Source organism: Zosterops lateralis (genome assembly GCF_965231275.1).
Source record: "Zosterops lateralis genome assembly, chromosome: 6".
Taxonomy (NCBI): domain Eukaryota; kingdom Metazoa; phylum Chordata; class Aves; order Passeriformes; family Zosteropidae; genus Zosterops; species Zosterops lateralis.
In genome coordinates, this window is record NC_139761.1 from 44,911,655 (window position 1) to 44,931,727 (window position 20,073).

A 20,073-nucleotide genomic window follows, 5' to 3' on the forward strand; every position below is an offset into this window, starting at 1 on the left:
AAAGCCTCCAGTTACTATATAATTTGTCAACTGGTTCCAGCTAAGCAGATTCTTAGCTGAAGGCTGTGGCCCTGCACAAAGGACTGGTGAAGGTAATAGTTCATGAAGTCTGTACACAGTGGGATGCTTCTTTTGGTTGGGGTTTTTTTTTCCCTTGCTCCTTCCTGTAAAACAGTGGATGGTCTGTTTTTAATGCCACCTCTGTCATGATCCATTGCCTCCTCCTTTTTACCTGTCTGTGACAGCAATGTCTGCATCTCCTTCTGGGAGTCTCCTACTGTCCTTTAAACAATTTTGGTACTGCTGAGAGGAACATTGCCATCTGTACATCCTGTGAAGGATGTAATTTCTTGAATTATTTTTTTTTCTCCTGCAAGGGTTCCTGTAGTCATTACATTAGCACAACCTTGATGATGCAAACTGTTTTGAGAAGTGTCCAGAGCAGAAGCTGCTCTTAAACCCATCTCAAATTTGAGAGGGGGAAGTGAGAAGATGAGCATGGAAAACTCATAAGGAACTGAAGCTTGGTAAAGCTCATTTTTTTCAGCTGCAAGAGAGGGCTGTAAGCACGTAGAGACTGTCTGAACTTGTTCCTTTGAAGGTACCATCAGCTGCAAAGTTGGGATTCACCCAAGGACCAGTGCATCCATGTCCAGGCTATGCCTGGGCTTGGCTTCTGCATTGAGGGAAGTTGTTGCTCTGTAAGAAACAGCATCCAATGCCTTTAGGTTTACAGAGAACCTGCTGCCTGGGAAAACTTTTTTTGTTTGTGGGCCAAGGTACCAAAAGTATGTTAAATGCAGGTGTACTGCACACCTGGAGGTGGGGGTGGGCAGGTGGTCCCTGGAGTCTGCCAGCACACCAAGGTCAGAGCAGCACCGGGTTGCCTGCAGCAACTGCAGAATTGAGCATGTAGGGGCAAACTGGCATTTCCTCCTTTTCCTGGCTTTCTCAGGAGTGCAGATGGCAGGTTTTGATTACTAAAGGCTTAGTACAGAGAGGTCTGTCTAGTGTGGATATGTAAACCTCAGTTCAGGCTTGGATACGTTTCTTTTCTGTCTGTAGGAGGTTTAGGCTGATTATTCTGTTCCATTTCTTTTTTCCTTCCTGTTTTTGGTTTGTTGGTTGGGGTTTTTTTAATTTTTTACTCCAATTTCATAGAGTTGGTCCAAGTAAAGGATAATGAAAATTAAGTAACTTGGCCTGCCACTTACACAGCTACTGCTGTGTGTAGTTAGCAGTTTAATGAGAAATGAGGCAAGGCAGAGCTCATTTTGCTCTCACATAACCAAACTGGCTGTGCAGGACTTAGGAGCAAGATGGGATAGTAATCGAATGTGATGTTGTGGTATTTAGGGCAAGATCACAGGAAAAGCATTGTATTCCTTTGAACAGGATGGAGCCTTTCACGTGATTTATTTTCTTTTTTAACTTTAATTCTGTAATCTTGATCTGTTATCTAAGAGCAGGAAGACGTCCTAAATTTGGAAATGTGTTCCATTTGCTCAAGGAGCAAAGGATTCCATCTTGGTCTATCTAGGGAGCCCTGGTGTCCACCGGTGTGGGGCATCTTGTTTGGCAAATGCTGGGGGTTGCTGTGCCCAGGGCAATGCAGTGAGTGACCTTTAAACTTGTATTAGGGCTGGAGCGTTTTTCATCTGTTGCTGTTGGCTCACCTCCAAGGTGTGTTGTGGGCTGTGCAGTGCTTGCCCACACAAAGGTCCTCCAGACTTCCCCTTCACTGTGTCTCTCATACCTGAGAAGTCATTCAGAGCAGCTCTTCACTGGTGCTTCCCACTTGGTGAAATCTGTCTGTATGGGCAGTCTGTCATTGATCTGGCCTGACTGCCAGGCTGACTCCTTCCAGAGCTCGCTGGAGTTTCAGAGGGAATAAAAAAATAGCTTTAATGTCAGTGGGCTTGCATCAGGTTTGATTACCGCTTTTTTGTTCATCCTGCTAGCTTTTCTCCTAGACTTATTAGGCATGTGCAGATTATAATTTAATTTCCTCTTGAATTTAATAACTTTGAAAGGAATAAAATCAGTAGCTGTTTGGAGTTGTGATTGGGGATGTAGGAACTTTCATACCTTTATCTTCTACAGCAGAAAATGCTTCAGGTGCAAGGGGGAATGAAGGGCTGTCCTGTAAAGTTATCCACTGCATATCTGCAGCCAGAGTTCTGCTTCAAGCTCTATGGGGTACTGTTGGGATACTCTTTGAATTTCATGTGTGACTCTCAGTTTTTAAAGAGCACAGCTGAGCCTGCTTTTTTACCTTGGCAAGTTTGAGTCCCACATGCTGTGGTCCACAAGCCTAGAGAGTGGCTTTTCTGCCACTGCACTTCTCCCTGATGCTTTTAACCTGGTTTCAATGGAACATCCCTATCTGCTTTCTCTTGTCCCATTTCACCTACATTTATATGGAGTAGAAACCCTACAGAGTTTATTTTCTACTTTCTGGAGAGATGTAGTCTTAAATTAATTGAAGAAGGACAGATGGGACCTGCCAGCTTTTCATATGCCAGCAGCCCATCAAGGGTAGAAACTAAATGTCTGATGGCTTGCCAGGATGAGCTTGTTAGTCTATTGCCACAGGGTGGTTAGGACTCGGGGGACGCAGGGAATGACTCCTTACCAAGTTAGGCTGCAGTACTTCAAGTGTCCGCAGAACAAGTGACACACATGCCCCACGCTTCGGACATTGCTGGGTAGTGTAGTCACCCAGGGACCCGCTGCCTGGAAAGGGAGAGCCTGCGGATTGGCCGTGCTGTGACATCCTTGAGCATCCCTACCGCGGCTGGCTCTGGGAGTTCCATCACCTGCCTGGGCTCCAGTGTTGCATCCTTGAAGCCCCAAGGGGAATTGTGAGCTCTTTTCTTGAAAGACAAAAGGCAAAGTGCTACAAACCACAACAGCTTCCACGCTAAAAATACCATAAAAGGCTGTGTCCTTAGGAACTGGGCATGGGAGCAGTTCCCACCCACATTACTGCAGCATGAGTCACCAGGCTATTGCAACTGCTCTCCATGTGGATGCCCGGCTGAAGATACACGGCAGAACAGGGGGAGGAAGGGGAACTGCTCCATAGCACTGTGGAAGTGATGAAGAGGTATGAAGAAGAAGATGACGTGAACACTTTGCTTTCCTTTAGTTAGATTTTTGTTTTGGTTTGGTTTTTGTTTGGTTGTTTTTTTTCATTTTTGGTTTTTTTTTTGGAACTTCCAGCAAATGGCATTTGCTGATGATTTGAGCTTAAGGCATTTGCAGCCAAGAATCTTCTGAATGTGCAGAACCCCCCAGTTTGCTTTTAAGAAGCACAGTAATTGCCACATGATTAATATGAAGCTGGAAAACCTCTCTGACACGGAAGTACGTTTTATTTACTCTCTTTGTAAGCAAAGTTGGGGTTTTTTTTCTCTCACTATCCTCTCTCCTCATCTTCATCCTTTTCCCCCCTACCCTGATGCCAAAATAGGCTGTGTCTCCTTGTGAGGTGGTGTAAAAGCCCATCTCCCTCACCTTGTCCCCTGCTCTTCCCTGTGCTTTTTATCCAATAAGCAGGTGTCAGGGAGTAAATTTGTTTAGGTTTCTTTCCTGAGACACCACCCACCTGTCCAGGCCCCAACGAGGCTGCGGGTATTGTTTTCCCTTTTCCTTCCCTTCTGCTTGACGTCCTGGCTATCGGGGTTTACCGGAATAAGTTTGTCAGAGAGAAATTCTATAAAAAGCTTCCTTGATTTAGACACCGACCCTCTGATGACATCATGTGGGCACGCCTTACAAGTTTCTCCAGGCTGAGCAGACAGAGGGAGGTAGTGGCTGTGAATCTGAGCCCTGCCCCTTTCCCAGTACACCCCTGTGGTTGTGTTCAGTGGCTGTCCTTCAAAATAACCCCAATCTTCCTCCTCCTCCTCATCCTTTGGGGAGAGAGCAGTGTGCCCCCCCAAGCACACTGATGCATCTTTAGCAAATGTTTTAGCAGTAGAAAATACCCGTGGTGGTCTGTTTGTCTTCCTATTCATCACTTCCAGGTTAGTCCTTTGCAGTGCTCTTTGGTGAGTATTCACCTTAACTTCTCCCTCTTAAAGGAAGCAAGCGGCTTGCACACTGAATCTCTTTGATGCTACCAAATTTTGCATCAGGCCAATTTCAAATAACTTTAACAGGGAAGCAGGTGAAGTGAAGTGAAAAATGCTTGCACAGACAAGCAGAAAGCAGCGGGAATGGGCACACATGAGATGTACTGCTTGTTTTATGGTGGAGGAAAAGGATGCATTGGGTGGAGGGCAGCAGAGCAGGAGTTGGACACCAAAGTAATGCATGGTCAAATTGTTTTTGTGATTGATTTCTTTTAAAACTATTGGTTTGAGTATTTATGAGTGGGGGGAAAAGGTGTATATTTGTTAAGGGTTAAAAAGTAGTATGTGTAACCTGGACAAGATTTGTGGACTTTTGGAGAAGTTACTCCTGGGTTTCATTTATGTCTTTGGAGAAGAAAGAAGTGTGCTAAGCTTCCCCTTGTATGTGCTCAGTTTGTTAAAACATTATCACTCCATACCTGCCTGCAGTAACTCCTGGGTGTTTCTTTATGTGATCAATAAACCAGAGCTTATTTAATCAATGAAAAGGTATAAAAAGTCTCTGTTGAGGGAGTTAATTGACTTCCTTGATTCTGCTCATTCTACTGGTGGAAGTAAGCCCTGAGGTTGACCTACATTATGGCTATCACTCTTTAGAGCTGCAAGATTTTGAGCAGCAGACTAATTCACTGTGTCCATAATGCAGATTTTTTTCCAGTCCTGTATAGAATTTGGGTTAGATGAGTGGCAGTTTTCAGCTGTGCTGATACCTGCTCTGCACTGCTGCACCACTTGTTGTCCTTCCCATATTGACCTCCTTGATACTCCAAAGTAATAAAACTCAAATCCATATTGCACAAATACTCTGCAACATTGTATGGGCGGCCAAAATACTTTTTTTTCTCTTTAGAAAGGTACTTTGCAAAGTTAGGTGGTGTTAAAAGAAAATACAGATTTGCAGGTGCCAGTTTCCAAGAGTCTCCCAATAAGGTAGCACAGAAAAGTGGGATCTTTATGGGGACAAACAAGGTCTTTTCCTAGGGTCTCTTGTTGTGGTCTCTGGCAAAAACAAAGAAAAAAATCCAATGTCCAAAATACAACCTTAATTAAAAAGCAAGTATGTTTTTCCCTCTGGGAAGTGACATCTGATAATCTTTTCCCTAAAGCTGGGGTGTGGGGATTGGGTATTTTTAGCTGCAGCTATTCTCAAATTGTTGTTTTGTGACCTTCTTCTAATAATACATTTCTCTAACTCTTTCTTTTGAGTTTATGTAGTTCTAGAAGCTTTTTCAGATAAAGATGGGAGGAGAAGAAAAGGGAGCAGCAGCCCACTGGCAGAACTAGTGAAATCTGTGTTCTGATGAATATTGGTGTCTAAAGGGGTGCAATATTAGAGCTGGGTGTATTTTGTGAAGGACCTTTCTCAGGTCAGAGAGATGGCTTGTGCTTCAGCTTTTCCGCTGGCTGTAGCAACTGTCTGATTGGCACTGCCTGCCTCTTAAAAGCAGTTGAAAACGGGATCAAGGTTTAAATAGCTGAAAGAGGAAATCTTGGACAGAGGAATGATGTGCAGATAGAGATGCTGTAGTGCAGGAATCCCATGGAAGAGCAGGTGTAAGAAATGGCAGTTTAAATTTCAGGTCTTTATGGTTTGGGGTGTGGGTGACTGTCTGGGGTCTCTTGGGATTTACCTGCAAATGTCTCTGAGATAAGAGAGCCAACAAATTCCCATGTGAAACCTGAAGTTCATCATCCAGCAGCTGCTGGGCTTCTCCTCACCTTTTGCTGTCAGACTGAAAAGCAAGCACAGATCTTGAGGGACCAGTGAGCTGATCCTGCGTTTTTGTGAACATCAAAGGTGCTGTGAAAAGGTTTCTCGAAGAGAGGTGATTTAAAAGATAGGAGAGAAGCATTTTCAGGTTGAGCTGCTGACATTGTCTGTCTCTGTAGCTACCCATGGGAATGGTCTGGCTCTCCAGAGGGGACAGCATTATGTGTTTCCCCAGCTTGCCTCTGGTGATATTGTGGGAGGAAAGGAATTAAGCTGATGGCAAATCATAAACACACATGAAAGCAAGCAAGCTGAAGGTAGGACAGGCAAGAGTGGTCTGTGCTGCATCTGTGGTGTGCTGCTCCATCTCAGAGGACATCAGGAAAGTTCTCCAGGAAGAACCTGATGGTGGGGCTGGAAAGGTGTCTGGCTGAAGGGACGAGTAAGATGTTTAAGTGGTTATTTACTTGTTTATATATTTTTTTTTCAGAACCTAGATCAGTGATCAGTGGTTTCTGGTAATTGCTAATAAATTAAATGAGCTGAGGCCGTTTTGCTTTCTGGCAAATCCTTTTATGCTGTGGTGCCTTTTTAATGACCAGAGATACAGTCAGAAATGACTGCCCAGTCTACTGAAGGTGTTAAGACCACACCCAGCCTTGAGTCAGGAAAAAGGAAAAGGTTGCTGCTCACCAGAATACTGACCCCACATCCTGTTCCCACTGGCTGGGGAGAGTGGGCTGTGTGGTGTGGGGTGCTTGCAAGTCCCACACTGCTCTAGGGCTGGGTAGGACTTGCCACAGTAGAAGAGGTCTTGCTTGAAAGAGGTTATGGATCATTCAACATCAGAAACTTGCCCAAGTGGTCCTTTCTGCACCGCTCTCTCTGCCCCCATGTTCTTGCACCAAGAAATTGCTTACTATTTTTGAAGCTCATATTTTTGAAATCTGTTTTTGGCAGAGCCTTATGCCAAAATGAAGGCCAGAGTTAAGGCCTCCTGGGAATTTTCATCAGGAAATGGGGCAGGGCTGGTGCTGAGCTCCTGGAGGTTGTGCATTTTCCCTTACATCAAATTTGGGACACAAAGTAATTATCTGGGTAATCCTTTCATTGCAGGGCACCCCACCCATGGATGAAAGCTGTTTAGGCTTGGCATTGGCAGTCATGGGCAGGTTTCAGTCATGAGTCTGCAATGTGTCAACTGTGGGTGCCCATAGTTGAGCATTTCATATCCTGAATAATACTTGGACTTCTGGTGCCCTTCTTAGATTTAGGACCTGACATTTGATACTCTGGTTGCCTTAAAAAAAGATTGAATTAAAAATAGTGACTGAGTAGTGCTTTTTTGGGAACTGTAACCTTGGTGCCCTGTTTTCATGTCACACCTGGGTTTACTTCTTTATCGCAACTCATTAGCAGAAGTGCCACAGGCTTAGTGCCTGGTGTGAGAATGTTTCCTTTGGTTACTGACTAAAGGAGCAGCACCAGCAAGAGTGGAAGCTTCATCTATGTCGTTTGGGGATGAAACATAGTGATAAGGGATCTGGCAGGAAGGAAGTGCTGTCTGTGGTGAGAAGAGCAGGTTCTCAAAGGAGCATATTTAGAGTACAGCAGATACTCAGGGTGGGCACAGTATCTTCTGGGGACAGTTTGCAGCTGGAAAACAGGGATAGCCACTTGAAGCCAGTGGTGCAAAAGTGGCCCCATCTCTTCAAGCCATGCTGCTGGAACATTGTCTTCTCCATGGGAGCTGTGAGGGGATAGAGGAGTTGTTGGAGACTGCACGGCTGGGAAGGGCAGGACCGGGCTGTGCCGAGTCTGGGCTGGATTTACTGGGTGGGCTCCGGGGGGCCTCTGTCTCAAATCACCCCCTGCTGCTTATTGTTGGGAGTGAGCTGTTACTCTGCTAAAAACTCTTCTGAAACAAGGGGAGCAGAAACAATCTGGGAAAGCAAATATTTTCTGATAACAGGGAGCAACAAGCTTTTGTTTGCTCTCAATGGAAGGAAGTGGGAGAAACATGTAGTAGCTGCAACGCAGCACAGGCTTTACTGCTGGAAAAAAGATTTAGTGCACACGTTCCTCTAGCAGGGGAGATATCCATGAGGAAGGGCTGCTTGAAGTGGGTGGGAAAGGAACAGCTTTTGTTTTGCTGCAGCAGTGCATGTGTGTGAAGCAGATGCTAAAGGAAGGTCTGTGGCCAGGATGGAAATCCAGGTCCAAGCTTACATGGGAAGTGGGAAACAGGGAGATGAAGTCTTTGGTTTGTATTCGGCCAGGACAAGACTGAAGCAACTGTGCTTTAAATTAAAGGGAGGCCCCTCTCTACTCAACTGACAGTGATGATAAAGTGTGAACCAGCTGGGATCTCTGTTCTCTAGAAAGAACCTTCCCTGCTGAAGAATTTGATACTTTGTTAAGAAAAAAAAAAAGGCAAAAAAGCTCCCATGAGGTATTAGATTGAAGTCTTATCTGAAGGCCTGCAGGCATGTTCTAACTCAATTAGGAATCTTATTCTTTGTACTAGACCCATTCTTTGCATTAAGGAAAAAAAGTTTCTTTCTTATCAAAAGGCACTCCACTGCCCTTAGATGCTTATTTATTTGCAACTTCCCTTTTCCAAGCTTTCTTGCACAGTGCAGAGGCCAGCTGCCTTTCAGTAGGATGCATTGTGATCTCCCAGGTTTTGATCTTGGAACAGGAAGATTCATTTCCCAAGCTGCTGAGGAGGAAATCATCATCCTGCTTGCAAATGCCTTTTGTAGCAGTTAACTGAATTTTTGTGTTTATAAGTGAACTGTTTAAAGTGAGCTGTCTAGTTGTTGCTTTGTTGGGTTAAGGCATTTTTAAGGTAAATGCACCTTTCAAGTTCAAAGTGCCTTTTTTATTTTTTTTTTTTTTTTCAGCTGAGCATGTTTTCAGCTAAGTAGAACTGCATTTTGAAATGCAGGTGATACTTGAGTTGTGTTTGTTTCCTGGAGAGAACAGCATCTGCTGCTGCTTTTCTGGACAGCTTTACATGGGCCTCCATCATACCAAGGGTTTGTCTTTATGTGGTGGCCACAAGCTCTCATGTACTTAAACTTCTCTCTCTGCTTTTTTAAACTTCCCCCTCTGCTTTTATCTTATACAAAAAAAGGTTTTGTGAGTTTTTTAGTTCTTCCATTCATACTGTCACTTCCTTCAAGCAAGCTCTAGCTTTCACTGGAAAAACCTTTCTCAAGTATTTCTGTTGATAGATTTGAGCCTGCTCTGGTCCCATTTGACTTGCTTTCATCTCATTTCTGTTGCTGTCCATTATTCACATCAGAAATGCTGAGGACATGCAAAACAGTAAATGCTGTTACTAGATCCACTGTGGTTCTGAGCTCAGGCTTTTCTGAAGTTCCTTGTGTTGCTTTCTCAGGCATGTTTGATCAAAGGTGCTTCTGAAAACCCAGAAGCAGAAAGGTGGCATCTGGTGATGTCTGTCTGTGTCACCTGGCTCCCTTGTTTGTACATCCCCTTGGATCCTGGGCTCTGTGGTGGCAGGCATCCAGCACCAACACACCCAGCTGTTCTGCCACCACTCCCCTGAGCATCATTTCATTGCACATAGAACTTAAATACAGAAACTGCTAGTGAAATAATATGGCTTGCTCCAAAATATTGGTACCGTTTGATGTTCCCTGTTTGGAAAGCTGTGTCTGTCTTTTGGCCCCTGTGGCAGTTTTATGGTTTATAAAAGTATAAAAAGTTTATATGATCCACAGTAAAATGGTAGCAGCCAAATACACAGTAAATTGTGAGATGTGTTTTGAAGCCCTGACCAAATGGCACAGATGTTGATTTCAACACTCTTCAAAATACACAAGAATCCTTGAGTTGTTTTCATATTAACTCCTAATCTGGAAAGCTGCTTTTGACAGGGTGTCCTACATGACCATTGCTGTTTCATAAGTTTTCCACTAAGAGAAGAGGGGAGGACTTCTTGTGTGGACAATTCTCTCAAAGGGAAGACAACCACTGTGAGGAGGGAAAGTGGTAATAACAGATCTGCATCAGGCTTAGTTACTTAGCAATTTCTTTACTTTATTCTTCATTGGCAGTCAGGCTTTCCACATCTCTCAGGTGGGAACGGGGGGAGCGAAGTCCCTCCCAATGTAAGCAAAGAGCCACATTCAAGACCATCTGGTGAAGCGGAATAAGCACAGGTCTATGGCGCCTGATGAGATGCATTCCAGGGTGGTGTGGTTGGCAAGTAATTTTGAAAAGTCACAGTGGTCAGGCAAAGTCCCTGGTGACTGAAACAAAGGGAAGAATCCCATGTTTTTAAGAAGGGTAGAAAGGGGGACTCTGATAACTACAGATCAGTGAGCCTCACCTCTGTGGCTGGGAAGATCACGGGGCAGATCCTCATGGAGGCAATGCTAAGGCAAGTGCAAAAGACAAGGAGGTGATCTGACACAGCCAGCACGGTTTCACTATGGGCACACTGTGCATGACCAGCTCTGGTGGCATTCTCTGCTGGAATGACTGCAGCATTCAACATGGGAAGAAGAACAACTGGTCCCATTGACATAGAGTTCTGAAAGGCCTTCAACTTGGTCTCATGTGACACCCTTAATCTCTAAAGTGGAGAGAGATGGATTTGAAGGGTGGGCTGCTGCGTAGAAAAGAAATTGGCTGGTTGGATGTAGTCAGAGAGCTGTGATGAGTGTCCAGGTGGAGGCCAGTGACAAGTGATGTCCCTCGGGGTTCTGTCTTGGAGCTGGCTCTTCATCAGCCAACAGTGTTTGCTCATAGACCAGAAAGCCAAAGCATCCCGGGCTGCATCCAAAGCAGGATGAGGGGAGGGATTCTCCTGCTCTACTCTGCCTCTAAGTAAGACCCCACCTGGAGTGCTCTGTCAGGGTCTGGAGTTTTCAGCATGAAAAAGTCATGGACCTGTTAGAGTAGGTCCAGAGAAGGGCCACAAAGATGATCAGAGGGCTGGAGTACTTTTCCTGTGAGAACACATAGAGAGAACTGGGGATGTTCAGTCCAGAAAAGAGAAGGTTTCAGGGATACCTTAGAGGACCTTCCAATACTGAAAGAGGACATAGGAAAAAAAAGAGGGAAAGTGGCTTTTTACACAGGCACGTATGGATAGGACAAAGGTGAATGATTTCAAAGTAAAAGAAGAGATTAAATGTTAGGAAGAATTTTTTTACTCAGGGGATGGTGAGACATTGGAACAGGTTGCCCTGAAGGTTTGTGGATGCCCTGTCCCTGGAAGTGTTGAAGGCCAGACCAGGTGAGGCCCTGAGCAGCCTGATTTAGTGAAGGGCATCCCTGTCCTTAGCATGGGGGTTGGAATTAAATGATATCCAAGGTCCCTTCCAACCCACACCATTTTATGATTCTTTGATTTTAGTAAAATGTTGCACTTGCACACACACACATAAAAAATTTCCTGCATTTCTTAATTTGGGGTGATTTTAGGAGTTAACAACAAGCAAAAAGGAAGAGAAAAGTTATGTTATAATTAAAAAGGTTCCTTTCATATGACTTTTTAAAAAATATGTGTCCTAATGCTATCCTGCACATAGTTCCAAGGCTGTTACAAAAGCTTTGGGAGATATTTTCTCTGCACTTTCCGGTGTTGGATCAAAAACTTCTTGTTTCCCTCAAGTTTTCTATTACTGGATACGCTTGCATGGGGCTTTGATAGAAGAAAACAAGCTAACAAAAGCTCATGCATTAGCATCTGGAGATGCTGTTTGAAGGTAATGCAAGTCCAGGATACTGCCAGTAAAATGGTCAAGGGAGTGTCCTCAGCAAAGGCTGCCAAAGACAGATAATTTCCTGCAAGGGTTCTGTATTTGGCGGCAATGTGAGCTGATTAAACTCATTGAAGTGATTGAAGGAATTAGGGTGGTTCCTAGGGGCTGGGCATTATTTGGGGTCAGGGTAATGGGTGAAGATCCCTCCCTCCTAAAAAAGAGGTGAAGTCAAAGGCTCTGGAAAGCAGTCTAAGACATACACAGTCAGTATAGGTCTTGCTTCAACTCAGCTTACATATCTGCAGCATACAAGTCATTCCCCTCAATAATTGTTTTGGACAAGTTTTTCACAGCCAAGATGAATCTTAGGGGATTTTTAACTTCCAACTCTTTTATTTTGTTGGCTGTAGCAGCAATATATAACAGTGCATTTGTTATTTCCTTGTATGTGTTTTAAAAAAGATGCTGCCTGTATGTGCCAAAGAGAGCACAGGGTGCTGGCAGCATAAGTTATGTTTGCATCCTTGTTCCTTTGGTTTTGGCTTGGGAGCATCACTAGCTCCACAGTGCCCGGGGTGACATCTTGGGTATCAGCCAGGACACGTGTCCTCACCCTGCTGCTTTGAGCGTGTCTTGGGGGTGGGTGGCCTCTAGCTGACACTGCCAAAAACAGGGAAAGTTTTAAATAGCAAAAGGAGCCTTTGGCTTACCCAAAATTGCCAAATATAGCTGGAGACAAGAATGACAAGGGAAGAGTAATGTGTCCTGTAGTGTTGCTACATATAACAAAAAGAATAAAATACAGTATTCTAGGAGGAATGCATGTCCAAGTGGAGAATGACCATTATTGTAGCTTCCTTTAGTTTATGGTTAAAGAAATGCAAACTGCTTTTCCAGTCTTAAGCAAACAGAAGAAGCCATTTACTAAGCTCTGTGTTGATATAGTTGCCTTCCAGGTCAGTGCATCACCCGAAAAAAAGAGGATTTTTTTTTTTCCTCCCCCCCCCCACCTCTTTCTCCCTCCTTTTCCCTCTGGCTTTTCTCATTCCCCCTGCCCGCTTTTAATAGACACTGGAATAGAAAAAGGAGGGAATGCAGAGAGAGAATTAATGTTCAGTTCCCAAAAGAAGCATGTGGACCTTTGCATTCTTCAGTTTACTTATTTTTTTTCAAATGAAAAATCATTTAAATAGTGATGCTTTAAAAAAATAACTCATGCATCTTTGATTTTTGTGCAGTCCTTTGTCTGGAGATTTTTTTTTTTTTTTTTTTTTTTTTTTTTTTTTTTTTTTTTTTTTTTTTTGCTATTGTCATCTCTAGAAGATGAGTTCATATTAAAAAGAGTTTCAAACATGTTTGGATGCTCTTTTATTCCCTATGAGATCTAAAAATAGAAGCTGACAAAGAATTGCATATAGACACATTGCTCTGCTTAGAGGGTTTAGCTTATGTCTTAAGCTGCATTTTCTGGCTTTGCAACAGCTGAGCTGTGCAGAAACACCAAGGCTGGGCTTACTGAATGTAAGCAGGAGGAGACCAATCTCTTTATCAGCCCTCCTGTTTATCTCCTCCTATCTCCATCCTTGGGGAGAAGGCTCAACACCAAAAACGTGTGTGAGAGTGAGGTGTAAGTACTGGGAGCAAAGGAAGAGGGATGGTAGGGAGAGGGTTGGGGGAGGTTTTATTTATTGGTAGTGCTGCTCGTGTTGAGGAGGGTGGACAGCATAAAGGTGCAGTCTTACATGGCTTTTTAATTATTTCTATAACTAGAAGACTTGGCCAATATATTTGGGTTTTTTGATATTGCCGTAGTATGGCAGCAAAATGTTGTCATTGTCACCACAGCGTGCAACTGTGCTGTAAAAGTTTGGAGCAAACTGGGAGAATAGAGGCACATGTGTGTAATCTGCATTTAATGTGTGTAAGACACATCATAGCCTACTAGGTGATAACATATATAAAATCTGTGTAATGGGTTGAATGATTATAAGGGTGACCACCTCTGAAAGGGTGTGAAGCCTTCTGCACTTTAGGGCCTCCAAGTCATTGTGTCTGGGTGCTGGAGAGGTGACAACAGGGGAAATTCAGCACAGGACAGCTCAGGAGTCCCATTTGCTGGTGTTTGTGAGGGGGATTGGAAGAGAGGTGGTGTTATTGAAGTGGCAGCTCATGAAGTGAGCTGTGCTTCCTCTGCCCAGTGCTTACTGACTTCAAGCAGAGAATCATGCCATGGGATGCTGTCTTGATTTCACACTTGTGGAATTACTGTGTTGCTTCTCTGAGTTGCTGAAGGTGAGAACTAAAAAGTTGTTTTTTGTAAGTGATAGTTCTGTGTTGGGCTCTGCTGTCCTTTGGACTGTGTAGCTGTTTGGATGTATCAGTGAGAACTGAAGTGCTGGAAGGTGGCTCAGGTGGCATGGCTGGTGCCAGCTCTTCTGCCATGCAAGTTGGTGCCTTTCCTCTGTGTTCAAAGACTCCTGTGCTGGTAAAGGATGGTGCCTTTGCTGTGCCTGAACTGGAAAACTGACCAACTTCTTATTTCCTTTGCAGTGAGCCCGGGACATGAGAGGGTGTGGATTGCCTCCTGCCTTGCCTCTTCTCCCAGCCGCCTGCGGTGACCTCTCGTGTGCCAGAGGACAAGGGTGGAGGGGAGCAGCCACGGGAAGCTGGGGCTGTGTGGGTGAGCCAAAGGACATTCAACTGGTGGGCTGTGACAACTGAGGGTCCTCACCACCCTGCAGCAGAGACAACTGGCTCCTGCCAGGTAGATGCCTTCAGGGGAGTGGACAACTCCAGCTGAACTGATGAATCTTGGCACCTGATAGAAGGCTCAGGTAAGGGCACATTGCTTGGAGCTGAGTTGTATTTTCATCCTCTTTTCTCCAAGCTCACAAACGGGCTCTGGAGCAAATGAGCATCACACTGAGAGCTGTCACATACGATAGTAAATCAGCAGGATCTCATTTACAATGATGCTGGATGCTCTGGCTTGTTGGGGTATTACCGGTGGCATAAAAGTGAGTTGCAGTGGAGGTTCTCCCTTGGTGTTCCCACTACCTCTGCTGAGGGAGGTGACTGTGGTTTTATACAGCACAGCATCCAGTGCTGTTTCAGATACAATGCAAGTTTATTAGGACAGAGGATCATTTGAATTTTCTGTAGCACATCTGTGATTCATCTGAAGTGATCTATGGACAGTCATTTTCAAAGACCCCAAGACAGTTAAAACAAACCTTCCTGCAATTTAGCTGGCTTAGTGCTCCTTATGCTCTTCAAACAAACAAAAAAGCTTGCTTGTGGTGTTCTGGGTTGTAGTCAAGGAAATAAATATGCAAACAGGATCTCCTTAATTGTGCTTCATCCTGCTTGATAGTAATTTCATTCCTGAAGCCGTAATTCACTTTGCGAGTGCAGGTCTTGATTTCCTTTCTGGTAGCAGGGATGTAATCATGTGCCGGATTTGAGCTAAGGTTGGGGATGCACAGTCCAGTGATGTGTTTTGAAGCTGGCCAGTTTTTGTGCTGGCCAGGATGTTTGCAGTCTGGGTTTGTTAATGACAGAGAATCTGCACATGGGGGTCAGCAGAGGTCCTCAATGCAAGTGCACCGAGTGTGTTGTCCATTTTGGAGTAGAAATTTGGGGTTCTAGTAAAAAAATGCTGCAGCAGCTGCAACACCAGAGATGAGGATGCTGGCCAGTCTTGTACCACGGCCTCAGGAGCAGGTTGACTTCCCCATGGGGCTGGTTCTCACAGAGCAAAAGCTCTGCCTGTGGTGAGCAGCGCATGGCTGTCACTTCCTCCTCGGCTCGTCACCTTGTGGGCACACATCCACTGTGTGAAGCCAGTGCCCACCCGTAACAGCCCACAGCCCCTCCTGGTGCCTTTGGGGGCTTTGAGGTTTCCTCAGGCTGTGGCAATGCAGTTGGAGCAGTCCCAAAGCCGTGCTCGCTTTGGCTGTGCATGGTAGTATGTGCAGTGGTGTAATGCCGTGGCTTTGCCTCTGAAAGGCTTTGAGCCTGTGAGAAAAGAGCCTCTGATGACAGCTCCTCTTGCCTTGCAGCTACTGACTGTCCCCACAGATTCTATCAGCAGCCAGGATGGGCAGGTTAGGCCAAGCCCTTAGCCTGTGTGGTTTGAACCGTGTCGAGGTGCTGTTTCATGCACTTAAAAAGCCCTGATGGGACTTTACTCAACTTCTCACAGCTTGCTTTAGTTACTTTCACCACTCTGCATGGCCAGGTTTATTCCAAGGTGTGCCAAGTGCATGAGTCACTGTTACAACTAGTAGTAGCTTTACAAGTGAGTAGTAGCTTTAAAAGTGCTTTGCTGGGAAATGGTGCAGACTGCAGGTGTACCTGGTGAGAGAGGCTTTTGCCTCTTAGCAGATGTACAAGCATTTTCATTTGCACAGATGTATATGCTTTTCCTTTAAAACTGTTCCCCTAAAGCAAAAATTGCAGGCTGATACCATAGATGGCTGAATACATGAAATGCAATGTTTAAATGTGCTTTCAAAATAGAACATGAAACAGGAACGGTAACTTGTTGTGTTTCAACAGTAGGGGGTGTGACTGTAGTAAGTACATACCTTTTCTACTTTATTCCACAGCAGTAGTTTCACTCTGATAGAGGCCAGAGTAGTAGTGAAGTACAGTGTGTCAAAACTTGCCTTTTTTCCTCCTAGCAGCAGTCTCTATTTAAATTTAAGTGGACACATTCAGAATGGGAACACACATTCACCTAAGCCCATTTCTGCTTTTTCTGTGGCCTGCCAAATAGAAACCAGCTACAAAACATGTAGTCTGAATCTCAAATGGCTTGAGTAGATTTTTCTACAGTACAAAAGATTTAAAAATTGGGTTCCAGAACATTGTCAAATCCAGCCTGAGACTGAGAACATGTTGCTATGCTGTGTTTCCTAAGAAGAGATTTTACTGATATTTTCATTTTCAAAAGCCCATCTGCTGAGTACCAGCAGGGTGATTGCTGATGAATTGATAAGTGTGAGACATCGTGTTGTGGCTGGGGGTGACAGGGGACATGTGTGTGTCCTGGGCTGTGTCACAAGGAGCACATGGGAAATGCTCGGTTCTCCTGGGCAGAGAGCAGAGCTGCAGCACTGTGCTGGTGACTGGTGGACAGAGGTTCCCCTCTCCCAGCCAGGCTGGCCCTGGAGGGTGTTATCCCATCTGGGGCAATGGGAGCTTGGCAGATCTGACTGCAAAAATACAGGGCTTATGGGAAGGGTATAACAATAAATCTGATTTATGGAGAACAATTTTGACATGAATTCTTAGATTTTGGTGCAGATACTTTCTTCCCACTGACAATATTTGACATCCCATCTGGTGAATCAGTTTAAGGAAAATTGCTTTCATTCAAAAATTGGGTCTTTTATTTCAGGTTTGCTGATGGTTGGCTAGTGTTCAATGCGGGTAGGCAGCAACATGCATTATCATTAAACATCTTTAGCTTATTGTTGTTGATATTAACTTTTACTTCCTTAAATTGTAAACTGGAAGCTGCAAGTGTTAGTGTGAGATGACAGATTGTGAGTGTTTTCAACTCATTCTTTTTAGAAGGAGCTAGTTCATAACTTTGTTTTGGGGTTGAATTTAAATGTGCATGGTTCAGGACTTTCTGTTGCTTATATCCTAGTTAATTATCTAATACCATTGTTGCACAGTTCACATTTTCTTACTATTTCTGTTCATAGCAGCTTCATCTGAGAAGCTATTTGTCATGGAAAAAAAATCTCTTTGCTAGGAAAATACAGTACACTCAGGAGAAAATTGGGTGGCAAGCTTGAGAAAGTAATTTGAGTAGTGTATAAAAAAAAGAAAGTATGCAGTTATACATGGGTATATGGAGAAGCATGGCAGGTACAGCCTGTTCCTATTGATAGGAAGCCTGTTTACATCAAGTAAAAAAAGATGTGTTTCATCAAATCCTTCAGAAAATAAGTCTCAATAGGTTCCATGTACACAAGGTGTCATTTCCCTCAAGCAAAGGCTATATAATATCATGATGTCAAAATTACTCTGGAATTTGAGTGTGTACAGAATTAAATAATAAACCTGCCCCTATTCAATATATGCTGTTACAGAGCTAGGCCATGTTCTGTTCTCTCTCCAGAGTACTTTGACAAGCACCTCATGGAGCACAGCACCATCTCTGTGCTCTCACAGGCAGCAGCACTATGGTCACACCCCAAGGCCAGTGAAGCCACTCGCCATCTCCATCATTCCTACTGCCAAAACCCATTTTCTCTACTTTCAAGTTTTTTTCCTAAATTTGGACTTTTCCACTGTTATAGAAAGAGAAAACAAATATGCATATTCCAGGCATGAGATGAAAAATGGGCTCCTTTGCACAAGTCTGGTGTTTCTGGCTGCAGAGAGTGTGTTATGCAGAGGTGAATGCCAAAATATATGTGTTCTTGCTGTGTAAATCCTCCCATGGTACCAAGTTGCTCTTCCTTTGTTATTCTTAGAGTGTGGTCAGAGATGTTCAGAATAGCTTTCACTTTGTAAGTGTCTTGAAAAATTGCCCATTTAATCTGACATACAGTTTATTTTTCCCCTGTAGCCTGCAGAATATTTGTATTTTTAGCAGCATGTAAAAGACTTAATTGGAATTTTTTGGCCCCTTAACAACAACAACAAAAAAGTCAAAATTGGGGGAGTGAAATTGCCTGTAAGTTTCACAGGAGATGTGAAAAGGAGGAGATGAAGAAGTATTAGATGACACAGTGAGACAGTTACTCAGACTTGGCTACTTTGGCAAATTAAGCTGTGATTAAAATAATCAAACTTTACATGTGAAGTAGGAGCTGAAGCTATGAAAAATAAAAGAACAAAATACACTTTAATATTTCTGTCCTTGCTCTGTTTTGATTGTGGAGTCAGTAATAGGGGAAGATACACAAATTCCTGGTGTGAATTTGAAGAATTCACATTTTTGCAGTGTCTGAATGGAGGAGTGTAAAGTGGTGCCATGCTTGTGCTGCTGCCTGATAAGGGGTCATAGAAGAGCCCTGATTATATTGCATGTGATACAATATTTCTATCCCATGGCTGACAACTACGAGAAATGGCTGCTTTCAACATGAAGAGTTAGGGAAAGCTGGATCTCTTGGCCATCTCCATCTGTGCCTGTAAGACATGGTGCCAGCAAGCAGGTTGCATTAAGGAGTTGTTAAGATGAGACAAGTAATCTCTTGCAGGTGTCTGAGGGTGCAGACAAGTGGGGTGAGCCTTGGAGAGTGCTGATGTTTTTGCTCCTCATATCTCCCTGAAGATTTTTTTCTCCTCAATTTGTCCCACTCATTAGATGATCCTAAGTGATGCCTTTGGCTGCTCTGGCTCATTCAGTGTCCAGCAGTGCTGCTGAGATACGTCTTCAGCTGGAAGTTGGGATAGCATGTCCTATGGAAGAACCCTTCAGGTTCCTTCTGAAGGGAGGTCAGGATGGCTCCTTGTTGTGGTTTAAGCTATCCATTAAGAGAGCTACAATGGCCAAAAGGTTTGGGTAGTGTGGCCTATGGTGGCCTGGCTTTTGGTGGTGCCATAGCTGTTAGGTGGTCTGAGCTGGGCAGGTCGTGGCTCCGTAGAGTTTGAGTGGAGGAGGACTTGGTGGACCTTCCCTCAGCCCTTTTCCTTGCAGCCCCCCCTGGGAACTGCAGTTCCCTGGGGGTTCTGTCTGCCTACATTTTCTCCTTGGTGTGTTAGATCCACCTTTAGTGAATGAGGAACTAGTAATGGCTTGACAGGGAGGATACTTCTTTTGGTTTGTACAGTACAACACTCAAGTTGTGTTTGATGTGGGAAGTTACCTTGCTCATACATATGTGTATGGCATAAAGCAGAGCAGTGGGCACAGACCTCAGGGACTAGACTGGGTCTTGCTTCTACCAACAGTGGTCCTTCTCAGCATGGGTGGGGACACCTTGCTGTTGTTTTGTTTTCTTTTGGAGTTGTATATAGAAGGTAATCACCTAGAGGCCAGTTCACTTGTCTTGCGCACACTTCAACAGGCAAAAACTTCTTTAGGTTTCTTCTTTGATGTTAAATCTGCCTCTGGCTGCCCCTACAGAGCATCTCCTGGCTTCCCATCCATAGGTGGGGCAGGAGCTTTGGTGGTTTGCTGTCATCCACATGGATGCTGTACCGAGCAGTGCCCAGCTGGCGCCTGTCAGCTGTGCTGGGCCAGCACTCTGTGGCTGGTTTGCATGTCTCAGTTTAAAAGCCATGTCTTTCCTACCATCATGTGTGTGCCTGAGAACAAAGACAAGACCCCCCTGCTCGGGCTGGGCTGTGTCCCAGTGCAGGGAGCACGGAGCTGGTGGTCCTGCTGTGTGCAGGCAAGCTCCACAAACACTCTGTACAGCGGCTGTGCAACCTCAGCCTAATTTTAGCTGTGGGATATGGCTGGAAGTTAAAATTGTCAGTAAATGTTTTTTGTATTAGTACTTGCCTA

General features: G+C 44.4%; 1 protein-coding gene across 2 annotated transcripts in view; it reads left to right on the forward strand.

Moving 5' to 3' along the window:
- Positions 1–20,073, forward strand: part of LOC310910586 (USP6 N-terminal-like protein) — a 75,695-nt gene that overhangs the window by 30,386 nt on the left and 25,236 nt on the right. The window contains exons 1-2 of one of the 2 annotated variants that reach the window (XM_083863419.1): positions 3,028–3,109; positions 14,145–14,428. The gene's annotated coding sequence lies outside the window, so the exon portion shown is untranslated. Of the gene's footprint in view, positions 1–3,027; positions 3,110–14,144; positions 14,429–20,073 lie in introns of those variants that run through there. The other variant, XM_083863418.1, reaches the window with a different exon arrangement.